General features: G+C 48.5%; 1 long non-coding RNA gene across 1 annotated transcript in view; it reads left to right on the top strand.

Moving 5' to 3' along the window:
- The window catches only part of LOC113597807 (uncharacterized), a 32,576-nt gene extending 17,302 nt beyond the window's left edge, over nucleotides 1-15,274 (top strand). The window contains exons 3-4 of the long non-coding RNA XR_003418568.2: nucleotides 1,515-1,631; nucleotides 10,208-15,274. This is a non-coding gene — a long non-coding RNA (uncharacterized LOC113597807). The remainder of the gene's footprint in view (nucleotides 1-1,514; nucleotides 1,632-10,207) is intronic.
- The last annotated feature ends 9,029 nt before the right edge of the window (nucleotides 15,275-24,303 follow it).

The raw sequence follows: 24,303 nt of genomic DNA, 5'->3' as shown, positions 1-24,303 counted from the left end.
CACCAGTGATATGAAGGAAAATGCCAAGTCCTTTCTGTGAGTGCCTCACACTTTTTTCATGATATCATTCCTGAAGAAGTCACAAAGTGTTTCACTTGCAGATCAACGTTAATTTAATAAGCACCACCCCTTTATTTTCTATGGTTGCTTAAATAGCTCAAAGGGGCCAACTACAGGCTCTTAGATGATTTGTAACTAGGCAAGGAGGCTGCTTCATCAAAGGCTCCTTAGTGGGAAAGTAGTTGCTAAAAATCCACAAAAAATTGATTCTTTCTTTCCATCTAGGTGTATACCCCAGCAGGATCTGTAAGTCCCTCTTCATCATTATTATTCAGCTTAATCTGAAGTCATTTACTAGCTCCCTTCCTTCGGATTACGGCCATCTGGGCTGTTAGCATTTCCTCCAAAAGATTAGTAATCAATTAGTGTGCAGAAAGGATTTATAAATATGTAAGGACTGTGTTTCCCTGGGCTAAGTGGGTGACATTATGTTCCTGTGCCTCATCTTTTTGTGCTTCTAGACACATCATCATTTCCCAAAATAAAGCAAGTAAGTGCAAACTCAGTGAGCAAATAAAATCTTTCTTTGGTGGTTTTCTAGGACTAGTGTAGGAGGCAAAACCAGATTTCCTGGTAGATGAGTTTGGGAGAATGCTGTCATAATGCCTTGAATAGAAGGCTTGAGGCCAAGTATGTAATCGAGCAAAACTCACTCTAACATTACTGTGTTAGTAGGAGCCCATAATCCCTTCTGTGGGAGTTTACAGTTGCAAGGCTATTAGCAGGCCATAGTTCCTCTAATTGCAATGGGACATGCAAGACCACATCTTAGCCACTTTGGGGACAGTTATGCCAGGAACATTGCTGTCCACTCACCATCACATTGACCATCTTCTCGGACAATGCTGCCCGTCTTAGGAAGCAGCTGGCTTAGAAGTTGTTCTTGTGTGACTTGTTAGCTACCAACTTGATGACCTTGCTGCCAATCATTACAAACCCAAACATTTAGTTTGTGTCACCTCCAGCTCAAGGTTTCTTAGATTCTCCCTGGCAGAACACAGATGCTATTCCCTTTCACACTTTCAATGCAGAGACTGGGAGCTGGACAAATTCAGACTGTATCACAGACCTGTGATTTTCCCAAGCACTTCTTTTCCACCCCAGGAACTCATCTGCTCCAGAGCTTGACATCTGGAGTGGAGATCTTTAGAAGAAGCAAGGTGGTGAATTACTGTGCACTCTTGTTTGAGCTTCATGGGATGGGAGGGATCTTTGGAGGAGCCCAGAGAAGGCTTGGGCTTGCACTCAGCAAAGTGGTAAGTAAAAGATTTGGTCTCTAACATTATCACACTTCCTCTTGTCTCTACCCTTCCGATTGTACAGATACCTGGTCTTCCATTTCATTCAGTAAGGAAAGGTACCACACTGGCTATAAAGCAGCAAAGTGAAGGAAGAGAGGAAACATGCGTGTGAAAATCTCAGAAAACTTGGAGTCATGTTTTTTTTGGTTGTAGGTGACAGAAAGAGGATGATGATTGAGTTTATGAGCCCTCTGAAGATCTGGAAACAATGAATTATGAAGTCAACTTGAAGAAGCTAGGGACAATTCATGTAGAAGAGGGAAGGCTCAGGTAGGGGTGATTAAGGTGGTGTGGGGGCATGAGAACCATCTTCATATGATGAACAAGAGGAACTAGATTTACGGGCTGCTGTGGAGGTGGAATTAATAGCAATGCAGGGGCAAGGGAAGGAGTATCACATAGTGGAAAGTTCATTGGTCTCAGAATCAGGAGACCTAGACTCTGGTACTGGTTTTGTCTCTATCTGAATCTCCTCCTCGTTAGGGGTGGTGAAGCCATGGTTTGGATTGGCTGGGCAATGACTCAGATAAGATTACTGGGATTGTGGGTTGGAGACAGTGGATCCAAAGGTATAGGCCAGGGTGAGGAGGCAAGTCTAAGTTCTTTACAGAGAGCTAGTGATGAAATCCAAGCCTCAGTTTGAAGGTCCAGAGGTAGGCAAGAGTCACGAGGATATTAGAGCAGGAGCAGGTCAGGAATAAGCTGGGGCAGGTGGGTTTTGGAGAATTGTAAAAACATGAGTAGGTGCTTTCTGCTTGCCTCTAGGTATGTGAGGAGCCTGGTGGGGTGCACCAGTTTAGAGGGCTAGTGCAAGTCATTATCTAGCCATGAGACTTGGGCTGACTGTCCTCCCATATCTGGGCCTCAGGTATCTCTGGTGTGAAGTAAGGGGGCTGCAGTCATGTCCCCCTCTGGTTTTATGAGTTACAGGAAAGAAATCTTGGGTGTTCTATTAGAACAAGGTTTTCTGCCAATTAGAGCAGTCCACTTATGGATCTGGCAACCTTGGCAAGTAGAGGGAATTCCAGATCTATTAGCAAGATGAGGAGGCCCAAATTCTGTTCTTCCACCTCTTTAAGGTAATAGCTCTTCTAGAACGGGTGAGAACACGCCCTGCAGGTACTGTCTTTCAGTAGCATCTGCCCCTTCATGTTTGGCTGGCTTCTCCCAGTCAGTAGAGCTCTCACAGGAATCGGATGTTCTCTATTTTGCCACAGTAGAAAGCAATATAAACACTCTTCAGCTATTCACTGGTGTGTTTTTTGTTGTTGTTGTTTTTGTCTTCTTTTTGGAAAATCTCCATGGCTGCGCCATTTGGCTATCTGAAGCTTCTGCATGCATTGCAAACACCATCTGTTATAACCCGAGACACACATACTGCATGTAATTAGTAATATAAGCCAGCTTTGCAGCTGTACATGGCAGGGGAAATTGACACAAGCACAACTTCCTCTGTAGGACTGATATGGTGAATGGGGCATTTGTGGTTTGTCTGAGCTTTGGTGTTCATCAATTAAAGATTTCTTTTGGCTGCTGTGGAGATACTGCTTATTTGATTAGAAAACTTGCCTCGAAGAAAACGACTAGCTTCTTCTTAGAGCTGTTGAATACACATTGAGGAGGAAGTCCAACCTGGGGGCTATTTCAGGAGGCCTCACGAGAATTCCTCGGCCAGGGTAAGCATAGGTGTAGGTGCAGAAGGTGTGACTCTCTCTTTTCATCTCTGCCATTGACATCCTCCAGAGGGGTCCCACGAGGTCACTGAGCTGGCATACTCCTCTCCCCAGCTTACTGTAATGACCTCTCAGCCTTCCTGTTGCACCCTTACCTTTTGTGCACATGACTACTGAAGCCTCCCAAGAGGCAGGGGAGAGTCTAATTTACTACTATTTGGGACAAAACCTAAGCTCAGGAATGACCCAGCCAGTATCATAAGAGGCACCATTGAGACAGGAACCCAGACTTTAGGCTCTTGCCCTCTGTCCTCTACCCCCATCTTTCCTTTACTCTCGCTCTGCTGCACCAGTCCTTTCAGCCCTTGGCTTGTGGGAGGTTCAAAGGGCATCCCAAGGAATAGGTTATGAGGGCTTTATAAAGCAGACAAAATCCCACAGGTGCCAGCCATGAGCGTGTGCCTTGTGGGTGGTGGAATAAACCTTCCCACAGATGGATGTCCATTAGTGAACTCTGGCTCCCGGCTGCCTCTCTAACATTAGAGAATTTTGCTCCTAGTTCTTGCTGAAACAGCTGTGCAGAGAGACAGCCATGGGCACTCCTTAAAGGCGCAGATGTGTGTTTCTTTGTTCCTGTACCCCAAAGGCCCAGCTCAAGGCCCAGCTGCCCATGTGACCAAGAGGGCACTGAGTATCAAACAGTCAATGGCGTAGAGGAGTGCCTACTCTGTGCCAGACCCTTTGCTAGCTGGGGGACTAAGGATACAACCAAGCAAGACTGAGACACAGTCCACCCCTCATGGAGTGAACAGTCTAGCTGAGGGGCTCAACTATAAATAAGTGAACAAAGACATGACTACAGGCCATGATGAGTTCTTGGAATGAAACGAATTTGCACAGCTATAGAGAGCCATGGAGCAGTTACTCAGTGCTGGGTGCTCTTGCCTCTTGGCATTGAAGTTGAGAATAAGGCACACGAAGGAGGGAACCATTCCAAAAACTGGGGAGAAATACTTCAGATAAAGGAACAGCATGGGTTATACCCCACTACTATGCTCAGAAATATTCCTGTTGGAGAGAGATGTGACAAGAGGGTAGAAAGATATGCCCTTGACTTTCAGGGGGAGGCTAGAATCCATGGTACCAAATGCTTAGTAGCCTTTGGGCATGGATGTTGTGGGCTTTCAGTAGTGCCTTACCACATGCTGCTTCATATGTACATTGCCCGGTGGTCAACGAGGTCTCAACTCAAATGACACCAAGGTCATCCATATGGACAGCTGTATCCCATTAATAATCCAAACAGGATCGCATTTGGTGTTCCTCAAGGGCCCTCATAGCCCTAAGATCTTTAAGGACTTTAAGTGTCCCTTGAGCTCACTCGGTTCTGCTGCCCTTGATAATATCTCCACACTGATTCATGGTAGAGCAAAAGTCATCTGGCCAACAAACTTGGCAACGCATATCAATAACCACAGAATATCCAGGAATTTCACTTTTGGAAAATATATTCTGAGGAAAAGAATTCAAACTATTTACATGCACATTGCAGTGTTGTCCAAATGGGAAATTTGGAAGCTATGCAGTGGCTAACAATAAAAGATTGGATAATTTTAAAATGCTAGTAAAAATAACATCAGCTAACGTGTACTAAGGAGTTACCACTGGCACTGTGCTAAGTGTTTTACAGAATTAACTCGTTATGCCTCAGAACAACCCTGGTGATGGGAACCAGGCTATTGTCGTTCCTGGTTTGTAGAGGAGAGCACTGAGGCTCACAGGTTGAGTCACTTGTGCAAAAGCAAGGAGCCAGTGAGCAGTCAAGTTGCAATTTGAACCCGGCTCCATCTGATCCCAAAGCCCAGGCCTTTTAATAAAGTTTATTTATTTTTGAAAAAGAGAGAGAGAGCAAGTGAGCGAGAGCCCATGTGTATGTGCACGAGTAGGGGAGGGGCAGAGAGAATCCCAAGCAGGTTCCTTACTGTCAGGCCAATGAGGGGCTCGAACCCACCAACCATGAGGCCAAGTTGGACGCTTAACCGACTGAGCCACCCAGGCACCCCCCCTCCAAATCTCAGGCTTTTAAGTACCATATATGGTGAACTTTCTGTCTGAAGATGCTCATAATTATATGTGAGAAAGGTGAGATATGAAAATGTAGATCTGATTTGATTACAACCATGTAAAACAAGCAGCACTGATTTATAACCAAACAGGCGAAGGAAATATATCAGTGTTAACATTGGTCATTTCAGGATGGGAACTCAACTGTCTTTTTCCACTTCTCTGTCTTTTCCAGATTTTTCTATAATGAGTACTTATTACTCATATAATAGCAATTCTGCTAATGAACTTATCATCGAACATGGGAACTGCAAAGGAAACCTCCTTCATCTTTTCCCACCAAAGCAGCCTCTATTCCATTTTATTTGCCTTTGGCCCACAGACCATAAACCTCATCTGTGTATAGTGGATGTGGACCTGAAAGAAAAATGAAGGACGTGCTACAGGTGTTGGCCTTCAAGTTCTTGCAAGAGGAAGTGACACATAGTCAGATGGGGGAGGTATCAGTGTTCCCTTTGCTTTGCTTCCTCCTCTTTTCTCCAACTGAAGAGTTGAGAGCTTAGTTTAATCCACATCATTTACATTGGGCAGATTAAGTCATGTGACCCTAGACCTTGCTGGAAAAAAAGTTTCCTTTGATTAGTGGCAGAAAACCCTCAGTCCTTCACCTGTGCAAGATTTATGGAACGAAAATGAAAGTCAGGTGGGCAGTTTCTTCGGCTCCTTTGATGGCTCTTGTGTAAACACCTAATACCCATTTCAGAGCTCTTACCACTCACTTTCTAGGTCTCAATGGTCTCTTTGGATCCCTGTGAATCCGAAATGAGCAGGCACGTGGCTGGTCATGATTGGAGTGACCGTATTTACTTTGATTAAATGTTTGCCTTTCATATTGGGTTTCTTATTAAATTATAATCCAGAAACTGCTATACGGTATCCCTATTTATAAGTTTTCTAGTTGATTTTCAATGTTAGAACGTGCGTGCGCACATGCGTGCGCGTGTGTGTTTACCTATATGTTAGTTAAGAGGACTTCTGTTTAGGAAGTAACACCATTCTATTGTCTCATTTGAGACTTCTTCCCATTGCAAATGGTATTTTCAGCCAGATTGACAAATTACTTTAAAGGTTCGAACAGTCCTGGTCCTGAAAATAGAAGGGCAATTTCTTGTCTGGAGCAAAAGGAAGGTGAGTTCAGGATATTGAGTCATCTAGGACCAGACTGTCAAGATATGACTTGGTGGAGTGCCCAGATTTTGGTATTTGAAAGCTTTTTGTTTGAAATACCATCTCACATGCAGAAGCTGTCTCTGTGAAATGGATCTTCTTGATGATTGCAGAAACAGCTTTTTCCTAATTATGAGATGCTGACAGGCTGTCTGTGGGGATGACAGAGTAGGCCTGCATCAGCCAGGACATTAGTGTCAGGGGAGGCAGGGGTGGCTTTGGGTCACTTGGATAATGAGTACTTTGCTCAAGGCTAATCGAGTGTCTCTAAGGCCAGGACTGGATTTAGAAGTTTCTGGTCATGCCCACAGCAAGTGCAGGGCAACTTGTGTTGAATACTTGCTGAATTCTTTTCTCGGAGCATGCGTCCCCAATTTTACCCGGTGCAGGCAAGAAGAGGGGGCTCTTCCTGTGTTCCCACAGCCCCTGACCTTGCTTTAGCCACGTCATGACCAGACTGGAAGGTCCCTATGAGATCACCTGCTGTAGCCCCTCTGTGCAGACACCAAAGCCGGAAAGGGGCTGGATTTGCCCAAGAAAGAACACACAGAGTCAGCAGGAGAGCTGAGATGGAGCCTCCTAAACTCGTTTCCATTCTAGATGTTTGCACTGCACCTAACATAAGAAATGTGTAAGGGGGAGCCTGGGTGGCTCAGTCGGTTAAGCGTCTGACTTCAGCTCAGGTCATGATCTCACCATTCTTGAGTTCGAGCCCTGCGTCGGGCTCTGTGCCCACAGCTCCGAGCCTGGAGCCTGCTTCAGATTCTGTGTCTCCCTCTCTCTCTGTCCCTCCCCTACTTGCGCTCTCTCTCTCTTTCTCTCTCTCTCTCTCAAAAATAAATAAACATTAAAAGAAAAGAAATGTGTAAGTGTGCATTGGGGGTGGTCAGCGGCTCCTGGAGTCTCTGGAGAGCTAGCACTTGTGCTCGGTGAGTTGTTTTCTTCCTGGGGCCCCTATACCATGACGACTGAGGAGGGTGAGCGGATGGGCTTCAAGAGCACGCTCCTTTCTCTCTCATTTTTTGTCCCAGGGGTGGGGTTTTGGGGTCCCTGTGAAGAGCAAAGGACTCGCTCCCCTTCCTGCCTTGCGCCATCTGCCCACCACCCCCACCCCCAACAGCCCTGCGATGACGGCCCTCCTGCCTGCCCTGGACTTGCCTCACTCCACATCCTCAGGGCATGGTGGGGGCTCCCATGTGAATGCTGTATTTCTCTCTTGCCGACTTATTCCAGCCTCCAGTTATAGTGTTCAGGACAGAGGTGGAAGGGGCCTCAAGAATTGCTTTAATCACAGGAAAACTGCCCACTACATGGTCTCCTCCTTCGGCAGCAGATTTTACCTTGGTTCTTCTTTTTTACTTTTTTTGGGGGGGGGGAGGGCACACTTTCCAATAAATCCAGACTTCTCTGGTAATAGATAAAGGTCGGTGCAGGATTTAAATTTCTCCTTTCAGGCTCTCCCTGTCTGGGCATTTTGGTGTTTTTGGTTTGGTTTGGTTTTTGATTGTTTTTTGCGGGGGGGGGGGGGGATGGGTGTTTATTCAGGCACAGTGCTCTCAGCCCTGATTTTTGCCAGTAAATATTTTGGATATGAAGAATTTCAAGTGGTTGGTTGGTTGTGTGAGGACTGAACATGCAAAGCAATCGGTGATGCCTGAGTCATGATTGACATATTTTTCCCTTTACTAATTTTAAACTCATGTTTTCAGATTGAGTGTTAATATTCTTCTGTCTGCTCCCTTCTTCCCTTGTATGAATTGGCTGTGAGGCTGTGTGATGTCTTGTCTGGGCTGGGGATTAGGGGGCCCAGGTTTTTATCTTGAATGTTTTCCTTATGTTTACGGACCGCAGCGGCTTCTGGAGGAAGCAAGTATGAGCTGCAGAATGATTGAGAGAGTAAAAGAGAAACCCAAATGGTTGTCACCTGATTAAAAATAATCTTCCTTTCAAGTGAAGATTCTGTCATCAGAGGGCCTAGCTGTGAGGGCAGATTCGCAGTACCAAGGGGGATGATTTCACAGTTCTGGAAGGATCCAGAGCAGATCGTTCAGGCCACAAATACTTCCAGGTATCTCATGCGCGGCTAGGTGTCATTCCAGGGATGGCACGCAGAGAGGAACAAACATCCTTCAGTCCAATGCCATCTCTTGGCAGACAGACATCTTAGTTTCTCCAAAGAGAGGAGGGGATCTGCTTAAGGTCACACAGCAAGTCCATGGCAGGGCGAGGCTGGAATTCAGGACCCCCGGCATCCAGGCAGCTGCCGGTTGTGTCTTAATTCTGCTTCTCCTCCTGATTGCGCTCTAGCCACGGTTGCACAGATTCCCCCAAGTGACTTGAGCAAATGGCCCCAGCTGTCTGGTCTTCCATCCCAAAAAATCCAAGTTCCATGCCAGGCAGGTAGGTGGCTCTGGGTATCAGTCACCTGGAAGGTCTGCTCACGTGTGTGTATTTGAGTCTGGAGTTCTTCAAATGAGGAGGTTCATGTCTTGAAAGGAGAGAATAGAAAACGGCCCTGCCAGGATGAGGGTTACACAGCTCAGTGACAGTCAATGACACACTTTTTCTGTGATCTCACTGACCCCAGCCCAGCTCAGCGGCCAGGTCCCTCGGAAGCACCTGGCTTGCTCACCTCCAGAGTTCCCGGGGCCTCGCACAAGGAAACGCTCAGTATGTGTGGGCAGAGTTGGGCCGAGTTAGCGAGAGGGGCAATGCAGAGGGGAAGACAATGGTATCAATGAATGAAAAGAGCTGGGTAAGGACCTTCTGGACCGTGCACTTCTGCCCCGTTGGCAGGTGGCTTCTGTGGCCTGGCTCCAGAAAGCTGTCGCTTGTGTCCCCCCACTGCCCCACCTTTGCCGAGTTGTCCTGAGAAGAGATCTGCCCTGTCACATCAGGCAGTGAGCTGAAAGCTGCGGGGATTATGAAGCCTGCCACATTAGCACATCTTTCTCTTTTCAGAGATGAGAGTGCCAGTCACTGTGATGGGCAGCAAGACACTGTTCATTGTTAATTAATTATTAGTTGTCAACTCCGAGACTTTGTGGAACTGAGAAGATTCAGGCGGGTTGTAGAATTCCTCCTTTAAAGGCACCACAACAACATTGTTTAGAGGAAACGGAACACCCTTAATTATCAAAGTCTGCTGAGAGCCTGTCATGCTCGCCTCTGCTGGAGGCACGGGCTTGCTGAGCATTCACATTGTGGTGCCCTTACCTTCTGGCTTGCTCCTTGCACATTTCTGAAACATTTCAAAGCTTATATGTGTTTTCTGAATAAAAAAGACCTGCGGAGGGGTGACTTGGGCCTACTGTCTACTTCCAGTTTGGAAGGGTGACCTCTAGAAGTCAGAAAACAGCTTTATCGAGAAGGTGTCAGTCCTCACCTGCACACGTACTGGCTAAGGAAACTCTGACTATTACAGGGACACTCTTGTGAGCCTGGACACTCACAGCTTCCACCGATGTACCTGTTTTGTCGAGTTGACGTTTCCTAAGTCTCTAAGGAGGTCACATGGAGAGCAACTTCCTGGTTATTCACTGATTTCAAAACTCGTGTAAACAGGCTTTGGCGACAAGATGTGTAGCGTCTCAGTGGAATTTAGTGTTGGGTGGAGGTCTTCATACAGCCCCACAGTCCCTCTGGCCTATTGTCTGGGGCCATCTCAGCAACTTGTGGGTTAAAGAAGTAGGCTATTTAGGTGCTCGATTAGCAGCTCAAAGGGGGAGATTATTTGGGACTTCACTCTTAGGCCCAGTTTCACACGGAGCAAACATCAGAGACTTGCTGGAGGGAGATGGGAGGAAGTGTTGAATGGCCATAAATGTGGGGATGTGGAAGTGATGGCTTTTCTATTAGCTTCTTCCCTCTGTCATTTCCTAGGAAGGCTGGGAAAATCATGCTCATTTCTCGGCCATGATGGCTTTTGGTGAATGATACCCCTGGCCGGTGGACCAGACAGAGTACGTATGCTACAAGTCTTCTTGCTTCTAAGGTAGAAGAACGCCAATTATAGTGTCTATCCTCTGGGAAATACAAAACTCTGGAGCCATGCCATTCTACCAGTGTGGTCTGGGGATCACAGAATCAACATCCTCCAGGAGCTTGCCAGAAATGCAGAATCTCGGGCCCCATCCCAGATCCACTGAGTCAGGATCCACATTGTAACAAGATCCTCTAGCACCCTTCTTGGGAAGTCCTAATTTAGTGATTACAAGTATGGGCCTTTGGCCTTGGGCAAGCTTGGGTTCAAATTTGGGATCGACCACTTATTTAATGACGTGACTTTGAGTGCATGAATTAACTGCTCTAAGCCTCATCTGTGAAATTGAAATGGGGGTGGGTAATAACAGTCCCTGCCCAGTGAGACTGAGGTGATGTTTGCATGCTTAATTACCTGGAAAACACCGAGCACCGGGCCCGGTATAGTGTGAGCCCCGAAACAGGGCAGTGACATGGGGCCGGAGCTGTGGTTTAAGAAAGATACACTGGGGTGAGGCAGGAGACTGGTCCTGTTCTCTCGGGATGTTTGCTTTTTAGAAATGGACGATGCCCTATGGAGCCTCTGGTTCCTCTAGTCCAGGAGGAGGTAGTAGACCTTCTCTTTCCGCCAAAAACACAGGAAAGGAAGTTTCAAAGCACTGGGCAAGGAAAATACCTCTTGACTCCTCCACTGGTGAGGCATGGGCTGCAGCGCTGAGGGAAGAGAAGTTCTACAAAAGGTAAGCAAGAGCCTGGATTGTTTCCCTGGGGCCGGACCCAACAAGACCCTGAACTTCTTGTTAAGCCGGAAGTTAGGGCCCTGGCTTCAGACCTGGCTGCTTTGAGATGACTCCTGACCTTGGAGGGACAAGATGCCACTTTGGCCTGGATCCTTTTAAGTCCTGGTGGTACTACCCTGGGGGGGCAGCCAGTCCACAGATGTGGGCTGCGGAGAGAGAAAGGCCCTGTCAAGCCAAGGGCTCTGTGGTCAGTGGTGCCATCATGTCTGCTGAGCAAAGCTTACTGTTTTGATTGTACTGCCTTCTGTGACTTTTCCTGTCTCTTTCTTCCTACCTGCTTGACCTCATTCTCCCTGCTCATCCCTTACACCAGTCAGGAACCCTACTGGGAGGCATGACAACTGTAAACTGGGCCTGCGTGCGCCCCCCAGAAGCGGCTTTCTTTTGCGTTTTCTTGCTTTCCTTACCCTTCCTCGCCTTCCCTCCCTCTCTATTTTATATCAAATATTTGCTTGGCTTACAACTCATAAAATATCATTTCATTAAATCATGTTTTCGTTTAAGTAAGATGGCTGTCAGGCTGAAGCTATTTGATTGTATTAGGAGTCAGGAAAATATAAAGAAAAATCCATTTGGAGAATGGAATAACACAACACATTTTAGTTCAGTTTCCTTGGTTTTTCTTTTAATGGCATTATAGATCTCCAAGTATAATATTGTTCCTGACAATTCAGAACCAATTGCTTCGAAGGGGTTCTTGGGCCCCTTTGCCTGTGAGCTGACACCCCCTCCCTCTGGTAACGCCCTTGGGCTGTCTGATCTTGCTCTTTTCCATTTACTCCACCCAGCTGCCAAGTGTTCACAATCCAACAGTTGAAAAACTGATTCAATGCCCATTATGGACTGCCTTCCATGGGTTCTGGGAATCCTGAGATCATTGAGATGTGGTTCCTGCCTTCTGAGGACTCCTGACCTGTCTACAGGGATGACAGGCCTGAGCAGCCCATTATACTATAATGTCTCCTACTCTCTGGTGGGGGTGTGAGGCAATCCTGCGGGAGCACAGAGGAGTTTCTCCTTCTACCCTGGCAGAAGCTAGTCCACCAAGTACAGCTGTGCAACACACATATTGCACAAAGATGCTAAATTTAGAAAGCATCCACACTGCAAGCATTTGAATGTAGATATTGATCAGGACAGTTTTCTAGCAGATAAAAGAACAAATCTTGAGGAAGGGGCACATTTTTCCAATTTCCACTAAGACACTGTCTGGGTTAGCAGGTGGCCCTGGGTGGGCATGTGTTTGGAAGGACTGTGGACAGGAGATGCATTTAATCTGGGCTGTGCTAGAGCCCAGAAGAGTTGAGCAGCCAGGCAGAGGGCATTCTAAGCACAGGGAGCATAAAGTGTGCCAGAGGTGGGAGATCACAATGCTGTACCTGGGGAATAAAGGAGGGCTGGGTGCGGCGCCTGCAGAGTGCACATGGTGGAGTGTGGCGGCTATGGCCTGGAAACATCGTTGGGAGGTACATCATGAAGGGTCTGGGATAAAGTCCAAACTCTAGCAAAACATTCCAGACCCTTCATGATCTACCAGCAGTTAGGTTCCAAAAGAAAGTGATGTAAGGTAGAAGATAAATACATGAGCCTCGTTCCACACAGTGGAAGTAAAAATCTGCTGAAGGCAAGGGTTGGCAAAGGTCTACAGAGACCAGACAGAGCATGAGTGCAGGTAGTGAGTGAAGGGGGTTTTAGACAAGAGAGGGTGACCTGGAGAGCACAGGCCCCACACAAATGTCGGCCTCACTCAGCTTCGGCTGAATGTTGTCAGGAAGGCCTGGAGGCCAGGTGTGACCAGGTCTCCCAAGTTTTCATGAGACGCTGGAAACTTGCATATTGATGTACAAATCCCCTAAGTTCTAAGTGTTGGCAAGTAACTCAGAGTTTTTAAAACACTATCTGCCATACAAGGCAGGTCTGCGGACCAGGGTCGGCCAGCAATCTCTGACAATGAGGGAAGGAGGAGAAAATTCTCAGAACCTCAGATGAGATGGTAATGAGAATTGAGTTCATCTTTGGGCTTCATCGCAGGGAAGACAAACATGGACACCGATCCTGTTCCCGGTGACGGGAAAAGAAATGGAGGCCAAGTGTAGCAGGTGATATATGGTCTCTGTGGATATGGAAAAATGAGCTGACATTAAATAAAATGGCTGATGAGCAGGACTCATGCTGGTCCTTTCGTGGCAAAGTTCTTCCCATAAGAATATTTCCCTAATGACCCTTGGGTTGGTTGTGGCAGGACTGTCTACTAGCTGGAGCCTGAATCAGGGTCAAGTGTGTGCTGATGCTCCAGTGCACAGCTTTTCTGAGCCTTAGCCCTTACACGTGGCTGTGACGGGCTGACTGCTACATCTAAGAGTGTCTGTAGTTCCTGGATTCTGACTACGTCTCTGATATGTCTACTCTGATATGTCTAATGCCTGTCTCACCTTCAGCCCCAGCTCGACAGGTCGTTCTTGGTCAAACACAGTCAGTACAACTCGAGTATCCTCGGCTGTAGCCAACGGGACCAGGATGGGCACTCGTAAGGGTAGCTAACCCACAAAATGATCTACAGGCTTCAGTAGGATTGCCTGTCTCACGTGCCTTTCCTGAGCCTCTCTCCTTGCTCCCCTCAATGCTGCTATGTTCCGATCTGGCCCTCTGGGCCTTTGTTGTTTGGTTCACGGGTGGAGACATTATCCCAAGCTGGAACAAACTCTCTTCTCTAGGATTTTTGAAATTGACCTCAAAAGAGTCAGGCCTGAAGCTACACCACATTGTAAAGTTTTAACCACACACACACACACACACACACACACACACACACAGAATTCTTGAGTGAAAGTGCACATGCTCATGGGTAAACTAGCTGATGGTATTTGAACCCCTACTTCCTGTTGTTTCTGAGGACTCTTGCCTTTTACAGGCCTTGGATTTTTTATCTAAAACGTGGGTTTTTGGGCTGAGGCCTCGGCTAGATTGAGTTTGGGTTCTGTCACTTGTAACCACAAGATTCCTAAGTAATGGAGACGGGTGAGGATCTATTCTGTGGCTTGTGGAAAATGCCAGGAGAGTGAAGCAGGGAACTGAATAGCTGCAACTGAAAGGATACCTGCTAGGAATGGTCAGCGCACCAGCATCCAGCGCTCCCCAGGGAAACCTTTTCTCACTCCTTCAGCGAAGGCATTAGGTGGACAGGCACTATGTGTTGTAGGAACTCAGACTCCAGGAAATGCTAGGTTTCTGCACGTCAAAATGATAAGCTGTATTTCCTATGGTGCCTCTCGCTAGTTTCCTCAGAAAGGGCGACGCATCATGATGTGTGAGGCCCAGCTCTGCCCCTTCCTGGTCATCTGACCCCTGGGAAGCCACGCCCTCTTCGAGCTTTGGTTTCCTCATCTGTCCAGCAAACACCTCCCTCACGGGGGCATTCTGCAACTGAAATGAGGGGGCACGCAGGACAGCAGCTAGTAGTGTGCCCTCAGTTCTCTAGAAACTCAGCGAATATTGATTTCCTTTCATCTGTTATTTCCCTGATTGAATGCCATCAAGGAGCCTGTATTGACTCTTCTCAAAGAGCCCACGATGGGGCTGTTTATCTACAGAGGCATACTTCCAGATTCAATCCACTCAGCCATTTCCTCTGTTTCCACCATTTTCCCTGTGCTTCATCACAAAGAATTTCTGATCGTGTGTGCGTTCCTTTTCGACCTGGAAAAAAGCATGATGTGGGAGTCATTTTTATGTTGCAGTCTTGCCTCTCCTCGCCGGAGTGATCTTAGAAACATGACCTTCGTGGTGAGGACGTGGATTAAAAGCATGTGTCCTGTAAGGGGAGGGGCGGGGGACATAGGCATCCTCTGCTCTGGAGGCTGGGCTCCCTCCTCAAAGCGTCTGCACGAATGTTTCTCCATCCCAGAGATAAAGGCTACAAAAAGAAAAAACAAAAAGCCATCAGGCATTTTTGTTTTACCACGTTGCTGTAGTTTGATAGTAGTTTTATTACCTCAATGTGTTGAGATAGGAGAATTCCGAGAGGGCTGTGAAACACATTCTAGAGCTTCAGGGGCGGGAGCACGTTCTGAGCTGGCTGCTTGGTGTGTGTCTCGGGAGAGGGAGATTCATGTGCCAGGCTGCAGAGTGTGATAGAGGCACTTTGCCTCTGACAGTCCCGCTCTCTGAAGGGGACAGGTGGAAAACATTGCAGGGGACCGACAGGGCTCTGCCTTGCTTCTAAGAAGGTGCTTCCAACTCCTTTTCTTGCTCTTAAAGCAACCTGTAAGCCAAGTAGGCTGCATAAAATGAGGGAAAAGGAAATGAAGTCCGTTAATCTCCCAAGCCGGACATTTATTATCCGAAAGCTAAGTGACAGCTTCGAATTGTGGCCTCAGTTCTGCAGGGAAAAAGGCTCATGCTTCGGGAATGGCAGGAGCCCTGGAGCTTCTCTCTGACCGGGGACATGCACTGGCCTCTTGAAAGAAGACTGGCCCTGGCCAAGTGTCATCTCCATGAGTACCAGCCCAAAGTTCCAGTTGCTGAAATAGCTATCGATCAAAGAATCATGATAAATGAGGGCATTGCTATGTGTAAGATCAATGCTGTGGACCTCAGAATCCAGTCTCTTGTGAGACTTCCCAGGAGCACCAAGCACTGCCTCTGTGAGAGGCAATGCCAAGTATGGGGGAGACACTGGATATGGAGTCCAAGCCTATTAGCCACCTGTAAATCAGAGACAGTGAAAACTGCCTCCGTTCCTCAGCATAGCATGGCGGTTACATGTCCGGATTCTGGAGCTAGGTTAGCATGGTTCAGATCCCACCTCTGCTGCTCACCAGCTATGTGACCTTGGGCAGGTTACTTAACCTCTCTGTGCCTTAGTGTTCTGTATAACAAGAGAATAACAATGGTATCTACCTCAAAGGATTGCGATGCACGTCAAATGAGTTAATGCCGGTAAAGGGTCTAGGACAGAGTCCTGGTAGGCACATTGTAAATGCCGTGTTTTTTGTCAGTTAAATTATTTGTCAATTACATTCCTCCCTTAGCATCTTGTTTTGTTTTGTTTTGTTTTTCACACCAAGTCTGTTCGCACCATATTGCAGCCGGAGACACAGGTTTAGAGGGATAAAAGGAGTTGTCCGAGATCATCTGCCTAATCAAGGTCAGCCTGAGTTCTGAAGCCCCGCCCTTTGACCCCCCCTCTGCTGTGCCCTTCCAGCTCCAGCCTGCCACCCTGTGGTCCTCTGTTACCCGGTGCCTGTGGGAAAAGTGCTCCTGAGCCAAGTCACTTGATTCAAATGTATGGGTCTATTTGGGCTATGTACTTACCGCCTGTGTGCCCTTTCAGAGGTTTGGGTTATTGGAGAAGACGACTCTATTTGGGTCGGAAGTTCCAAGAAAATGTTTCATTTTTTCTCCCCGCCAAAAGCGGCAGCAATAGACTCTAAGGCAGTACGGGGTGGATTTGGCACTGAGGGCTGTTTTACATTGTCATTACCGCACAGGGGATGTGGAGGCCCAGGGGGAAGAAGTGTGAAAAGCAGGTTGCTGAGTGAGGCCTGTATGCAAAGCCTTGTTGGCCAGGTGGCAGTGACTGCATCAGTGGGAAGGCAGAGACATGAGGACTGACAGCGTGGCAAGCAGCAAGATGCCGAAGGGGGAGAAGACGCGGGCAGGCGTCCAGTTTAGAGGAAGAGAAGAGCTCTCTTGGGATACGCTTTGAGACCCTGATGAGGACTCGCGGTGGGTCTCTGCATTTGAAGGGCTGAATAGGAGATCCAAGCCTGCCTGGGTCAACTGCCCCACGTACCCAGGGAGGCACCCAAGCCCCCAGGGGTGTGGCTTGTACAAGGACCCACAGCCATGCTTCCATGTTCCTCAGGCAACTTCCTCACGGCCAGTTGGCTTCCCAGGGACCCAGTGATGAGAGGGGCTAGGCGCCTCAGTTTTCTTTCTCGTTGTAATCCAGTAAAGGGTCTCTTCGTTCCCCTCCCTAGGACCTTGGCAGCTCTCAGGGTGTGGGTGAGCTCTCCCATATCTAGTCAGCCCTGAGATAACGACCACATCAGCATACAAGCTTCGGAATGCAGACTGACAGCTGTCAGGCCGGTCCCGGGGATGTGTCTCAGTGTTCCTCTGAGCTACATCTTTTCTTTTCAGATATCACCCCTCTGCCTTTCCTACTGTGTTTGAGGCCAGGTAATAACCCCAAGAGTGACGGATACTAACAATGGTTCTGTGTCGTTTCAGAAAGTTCCGTCTCCTCCCTAGTCTGGGCAGAGGCCAGTTAGAAGGAACTCTAGTCCCAGAGCCCAGGTGGCTGGGCGACGATTGGGAAAGCAGCCTGGAAGTTGTTAGAAGGCAGCCTGTGGTTGAGGTTGGGCCTCCCTCCCCTCTGGCCTGCTGTACAGTGTGGGTGCTTCGCGGGGACACGCGACTGGGCTTGCAAAAAGCCAGCAACTGGGCACAAAGGAGGTTTCAGGAAGGCCAAAATATTGCATCCAATGGCTATCTCTGCCTCCTTGGTCACTCTTCCCCAGAATCCCTGTCACCCCTCTGCACAGGGGTTTGCACTTAGTAGGTACTCAAAGATGTTCTTGGAAGACAGAGCATGTAATAAGTGGGCTTGACCCCATTCTGTCTTACAGCTGGAAGGCCCGTGGAGGGGGGCCCAAACTGCTCCTTCTGCCCAAACTGCCCAAACTGCTCCTTCTCCAGCAAGTGGATGCCCACGGAGGGAAGGGGCTTGCCCAGGCTCACAACTTCTTGGACATCAGAGGGTTACACACTTTTCAACTTGGCCATATTGGCCTACCCTGGCATGTATACTTTCTAATAGATGGGGTCCACCACGGAGGAGAGAAGAACAAAATAAATTTTGCTCAGGCTTCGGCCTGTGCTTAGCGCTCTTATGTCTATTTTATTCACGGACACAAGGAGCAGACTTTTACAAATAATAAGGCCCAGTGATGCTGAGAAGCATGCAGCGGAGAGTGGGGCCTCCCTTTAGGCCACTCTTCCAGGCTTCAGTTCTCTCTGGCGGAACCCTGGTCCTACAAGCACGTGGGCCGGGGTGCGAGGGCCTGGCAGGAGCTTGCTGAGGGAAAGTCTTGGGGAAGGGCGAGGTGGGGAGGGGCTCAGCGAGGGGCCACTGGGATGAGCAACAGGCAAGCAGTGTCATAAGAACCAGCTCGTGGAAGGGAGGGGAATGCGGCGCCCTTCCCTGACTGGTCAGAGGAGTTTGGGGGTACTGAATCCAAATCTGGGTTCCGTACTAGGGCAACCCAATAACAGTGCATTCCATGGGTCTACATCCTCAATCTGCTATTTACTGTGTGATCCTGGGGAAATTCCTTAGCCTCTGTGTGCCTCAGTTTCCTGCTCTGTGGAATGGGTTGTTGTGAGGAATAAGCGAAGTAATCCATGGACCATCCCCAGCACAGAGCATGCAGTACATTCTAGATGCTGCCCCTCGTGTTGTGACTCACATACTGCTCGTGTTATGAGTATAGATGTCTCTGTGCTGTTTGTCTCCCCACCTAGACGCTAAGTCCTGAGAGAGCAGAGGTCACGTTTGCAATATTCACTGCTCAATGCTGTCCCTTAGTCGGACAGGCACTCAAGGAGAAAAGAAGGCAGGAAGGAATGGAGGGAGGAGGGAAGCCAGGGGGGCCTTATTTGGATGAGGAAGGGAGTGGAAATCCTGTCCTATGAAGAATGAAGGATCTCAGGATTGCCTGCCAGGACAGAGATGAGGTTTCTTTGTCATCGAAAAAAGCAAGGAGACCAAAAAACCAAAAACGAAACCAAACCGAAAAACCACAAAAAACGAAACAGAAAACAGAACAAAACAACACGGAGGACCCGGAGGGGAGAGGACCAGTGACTGAAAGCAGAGAAGGACTTACTGAGTGGTCCAAGGAGGGAACAGGCTGCCTCAGGGAGAAGTGAGTTTCCTGACATCAGAGGAACGCAAGCAGGGCAGGGAGGAGCCCTTGATGCCGCCACCGAGGAAGGATTCAGTCACCAGAGGGGACTGCGCTGCCTGATCTGAACGCTGTCTCCTGTCACCTGCCTCACCCCTTTCTCCAGGGCTTTACGTCACTGCTCATTGGGTGGCTGGTGTTCTTGGGAGTGCAAATGATGTGTGAAGTAACTTCTGATCTTTTCTGGCACGGTGCAAAGTTGTGCAGGGCTTAGGGAAATACTTAGCTACCCTGAGCCAGCCTTTCCCAAGTCAGTATTGGGGAAAAAAAATAACTCCATTAGAAGTGCTAAATGAGGATCGTAATGAGATATCCAAAGTCTCGCCAAGTGAATTTAATCGCTTTCTGATCCCAACAGCCACACAATTCAACTCTTTCTTAGCATAATTAAGCAAGTGACAATGAGGACACTATTCTAAGACATGGTAATGAGGTGCTGAGGGGCCTGAATTCAGCTGGAGGGGAATTCCTATTAAATATTTATTAGATATGCAAGTTCTTTAATAGCCAGAAAAAATAGAAGGGGAAATTTAGTTAAGTGAGGTCCATTTCCTTTGAAATTAAACTGTTAAAAACAGAAGCTGCCAGGTCTTCATTTTTGTGGCCGGAGGGCTTGGCCATACTCTGTGACCATAAAACTCCTTAGGCGAGCAAGAGCCGCAGAAAAAAGAGGCTAAATCAGGGCACGGTGGAGATTGTGGGCTCAGTAGTAAAGAAGAAAGGAAGGAAGGGATACAAAGTTGGTGGCGTGGGGTAGAAGGAATGTGGAGTGTGGAGTCCCGATTCAGGTTGGAATTTGAGCTTCAGAATCACTAGGGGGTAGAGAGGGGTGCGCGGGGAGACCTCCAATGACTCACCTTACCTCTCTGAGCCCCGGGTCTCCTGCTCTGTAAAGTGGGTGCCTGCATCATTACCCCTCCAGGGCTGCTCAGAGGACTAAAAGGGATCCTGGCTGTGGAAGTGCCTTAGAAACTGGCAAGCAGAACACACACCAAAGGGGCTGGGGTCACGGACTCCGAGTCCCTGCACAAGATTTGCCTACAGTGCTGGCAAGCTCTTCTTGCACAGCTCAGGCCACTTCTCTGGCTGTAGCTCCAGGGGGAAAGCAGACGGAGTGGGCTGGAAGACTGAAATGCTGCTGCTCGTTGAATTTTTTTCTTGCCGGCAAAGGATACCCTGCACACCGACAAGGATCAAAACCGCACGTTTCTCCCACTGATGTTCATCAGTATGCAGATAAGATGTAGGCTCCCGGCCTGGCCGCCAGGAAGGGGAGTTCAACCTCTGCTGGGGCTCCTGTGGGGACGGTTTGAACAATTATGAGGCTCACCTGTGCGAGCGGCAGACCGGGGTGGGGCTCTGCTCAGGCCTCCGGCGAGCCCTGGGAGGCCTGTGTGAGCATGCGTGGATGTGTGCGTCCGTGTCCTGGGGGAGAGGCAGAAGCCCAGCAATCTGTCCTCCAGAGACTCACAGATGGCCTCCCTTTCTAGACCTTTCCCTGACTAGCTCTACCACAACGGAGAGTGATAGCAGTTAATTATTTTTGCTTCTTGAGTGCCCACTTGTGCTGGGCGCCATGGAACCCCGGTAACAACCTGCTGGGTAAGTATTATTACCATCTTTGGGCCACTGTGCAGGGAGGGATACTTGACCCCAGAGATGGGAAATGGTTTGTCCACGGTCACAAAACTATGAGCCCAGGTGTCTCCGACTCCTGAGTCCCTGAGGTTTTCCCTCTTCCCTGGAGAGGTTCAGACTGAATGATCTGCGAGGAACCACTCCCTGTGCCTGTGGGCACCTGGGGAGGCCAGCTTCCTAGGGCTTTTCGGGCCGCAGGGGACGGACTGCCCCTCGGCACCGTGGGGCGGGGCGGGAGTTGTGCGGCAGAGCCGCGGCCTGTTGCTGGGGACACGTGGGAGGCGCAGAATCAGGCTTTCTGGGGAGCCCGCTTTGGCCTGACATCTAGAGCTGATGGCCTCCAGCCGAGGTTGGACGGTATTTTATCGTTGGTTCTGGGGGCCCCAGGGGTGTCCTGAGCTCCCCCATAGGGAGCTTTACTTTCAGTCCGCAAAGAGCGTGGGTACTCTTCAGGGCGGGGAGTTAGCTGGCAGTGCCAGGACCGCAGGCGGAATGCTCGCAGGGGAGTGGCCTCTGGTGAGCCCTGCTTCCTTTGTCCCTGTGCCATCCTAGTGCCTCAGAGCCACTGGATGATTTGGCCCTCAACCAGCTAAGCAAATGGCTCGGAGTGTAAATTTTTTTACACGTGCCCTCTTGGTGTGAAGAGCTTAGCTGATGCGGGTCACGGATGTCAGTGCCACGCTTGGAACCCTGGAGATCATGCCCGGCTCAGTTGGAGAGGTCCTTGAGTCTTTCTTATTCCTCTCAGCTCATCAGCCCTTCTGATTCTTCATGAGATTTCACTGCCATTGGATCCCTCCCATGCCGCTTACCAGCACAGGCACATATTAGCTCCTTTCCGTTGCCTTGGGTGATTATAGCTGCTTCCGATCGGAGGCGGTCTCCTGACTCTTAGCCCAGCTGCCCTCTTCCTCAAAAAGCACTCTGAGCAGGTGTACAGAACTGTAGACCAGACCAGATCCCCGGCAGGTATAGCCAAGTTGGGGAGATAAACATGAACTTGTGACACGTGAAATGACAGGGCGAGATTCAAGCAATGGTTCAAACAGATAATATGAAAGAAGATAGGTCACAAGGCAAGGTGTGTGATTAATTTCCCAGGGTTCTACTGATAATAGTTCCGGGGGCCCAGAGGTGAGAGGAAGGGGCCATAGGAGACTTGGGGTGAGAAGAAGCCTTGATCTAGGAGGTAGGCCCTGATCTGTGTCTGCCACAATGAGGATAGTTCAGATGGAGAAACACGCTGTAGAGATCATTCCTATTCATTCTAGAGGGGTCAGCTGGATGTCCTTTGTGTTTGCTGTAGCTGATACTGGGAATAAGGGACCACGGCCTTGTGTTGCTCACAGACACAGCTTGACACAAGCAGGAAATTATAGGATGCACACAAGGAGCCGAGAGGCTGTTTGGTTTCCTGTCCCCTGTAGGATACAGATTCCTTGAGAAGCATTCAAGGCTCTCCACCATGTGGGTCCTTTTACATCTCTGGCTTCATCGTGTTCTAGAAGTTGTCCTTTATGAATTTTGATGTCAGATTGTTTGGCGTGTTTAGGTTCATCACTATTATTACTTATTTAAAATCTGTGTTCTGCTTAATTCTGTTGCCTTGAACTCTACTTTGATAGTCATAATACCAATGCTGTTTACTTTGCATCTGTGGGTGTGTCTTTGACCTTCTGTTTTATGCCTTCTGGCATCATTTTTTCTGAAGTGTCTTGGAGCTCCAAGGCAGGCCAGAGGTGCTCCACCACCAGCCTGAAAAGTGACTGGGTTGAGGATCCCGCAGAGCAGAGGCAATTGGAACTGAATGCCAAATGACTAACAGTGAAATTCGGAGGCAGAAGTCAGAACACATCTTCAGTCCAAGCAACTTCGAAGAAGCTAGCTAGGATATTTATTTGTTTTTTTTTTTTTTTAAGTTTATTTATTTTCAAGACAGAGAGAGACAGAGCATAAGTGGGAGAGGCAGAGAGGGGGGACACAGAATTCAAAGCAGGCTCCAGGCTCTGAGCTGTCAGCCCAGAGCATGACGCGGGGGGCTCAAACTCACAAACCGTTGAGATCATGACCTGAGCCGAAGTTGGATGCTTAACTGACTGAGCCACCCAGGCACCCCTGCTAGCTAGGATATTTAAATGTTTTTGCAATCTACTCTGTCAACAGAGAGAGGTTCTCTAAACCACCCTCTAAACAAGCCTCTATTGGACCTGCTCCTCCTGGCTTCCTTGAACTTTGCCCAATCCCACCAGTGCTATAACTTTTGCCACCCTTTGGCTACTTCTCTTACCAGCTATTTGCTCACACTAGGCCTCGTCCAATTTTACCTATAATCCCATCTGCCAATGACTCTGGCTGTGACTCATGTATAGATCTTGTTGCTTAGACACCTTCCCAGTCTGGGGTGAAATTGACAAGAGTCAGAACCCTAGAAAGTAGCAGCATCCCTGTTGTAAGAGCCAATCTCTCTAAAAATTAGGGGAAGAACCACATACCTATGATCCATACAAGGTCAAATTCTAATAAAGGTAAAGTTTCAAGCAGATAAAACTAAGTGTATTTGAAACGTAGGTAGTTCCAAATCACCATCCAAGATGAGAGAGCCTGCTGTCAGATGCTGTCACTGATGCCTGTAAGTGGCTGGCTGCAGGGGGCCATTTATTGACTGCTGTCATCTGTCTGGAGTATAGGGTGTGGTGGCTCTCAGGGAGGCCTGGAAATGGAGGCTGAACACAACTTGGAGGGGGAAAGTGCCATGGAGCACATTCCAGTTCATTCTGCTGTGGTAAGTGAGTGCCAAGGGTCCTCTGTGGCCAGAACTGTGGGTACGTATGTGGTGTCTCCCTTGTGTTGCTCACAGACACTGCAGACACAAGCAGGCTCTAAGAAATAAGGGGAAGGGAGGGGCGGGGTGCCTGGGTGGCCCAGTTGGTTAAGTGTCACGCTCTTGCTTTCAGCTCAGGTCGTGATCTCAGGGTTTGTAAGACTGAGCCCCACACGGGCTCTGCACTGACAGTGTGGAGCCTGCTTGGGATTTTCTCTCTCCCTCTCTCTCTGCCCCTCCCCCGCTGTATGCGCACGCGTGTATGTGTGTGAGTGAGCGTGTGCATGCACACTCTCTCTCTCTCGCTCTCTTTCAAAATAAATAAATAAACTTAAAAAAAGAAAGAAAGAAGGGGGAGAGAAGTCTGCCTTTGAAGATGATGAAAATTCGGTAGGCCTCCATGAATTAAACAGCTAGTGATTGGGCTTTTCACATTATTGCATATTTTCTCACTTGTATAAGTGAGTGTGTATCTTTTATATGTGCCTTACATTTTACAGTTTAGAAGGTATGTTCACGTATTATTCACTTTGAGTCTCAAAACACCCATTTCAGTCAGGCACATCATCTCCCTGTTACAAACAAGGAAACCTAGGCTCACCTTGGTCAAGATACTTGCTGAGGCTAAACCAGTGAGTCATGAAATGTAAACCCCGGTGTTCCGATATCTAGTTCAAGGTTCCTTCCACAAAACTGCCACCGCTGTCACCTCCCAGTGTGAGCTATGACAAATAACTGTAATTGGGACGTTCTCTGTAAAGTATTAAA

The sequence above is a fragment of the Acinonyx jubatus genome, chromosome X (genome assembly GCF_027475565.1).
Source record: "Acinonyx jubatus isolate Ajub_Pintada_27869175 chromosome X, VMU_Ajub_asm_v1.0, whole genome shotgun sequence".
NCBI classification, from domain to species: domain Eukaryota; kingdom Metazoa; phylum Chordata; class Mammalia; order Carnivora; family Felidae; genus Acinonyx; species Acinonyx jubatus.
The sequence above is the reverse complement of the archived record's forward strand: the minus strand, read 5'-3'. Positions and strand labels throughout refer to the sequence as shown.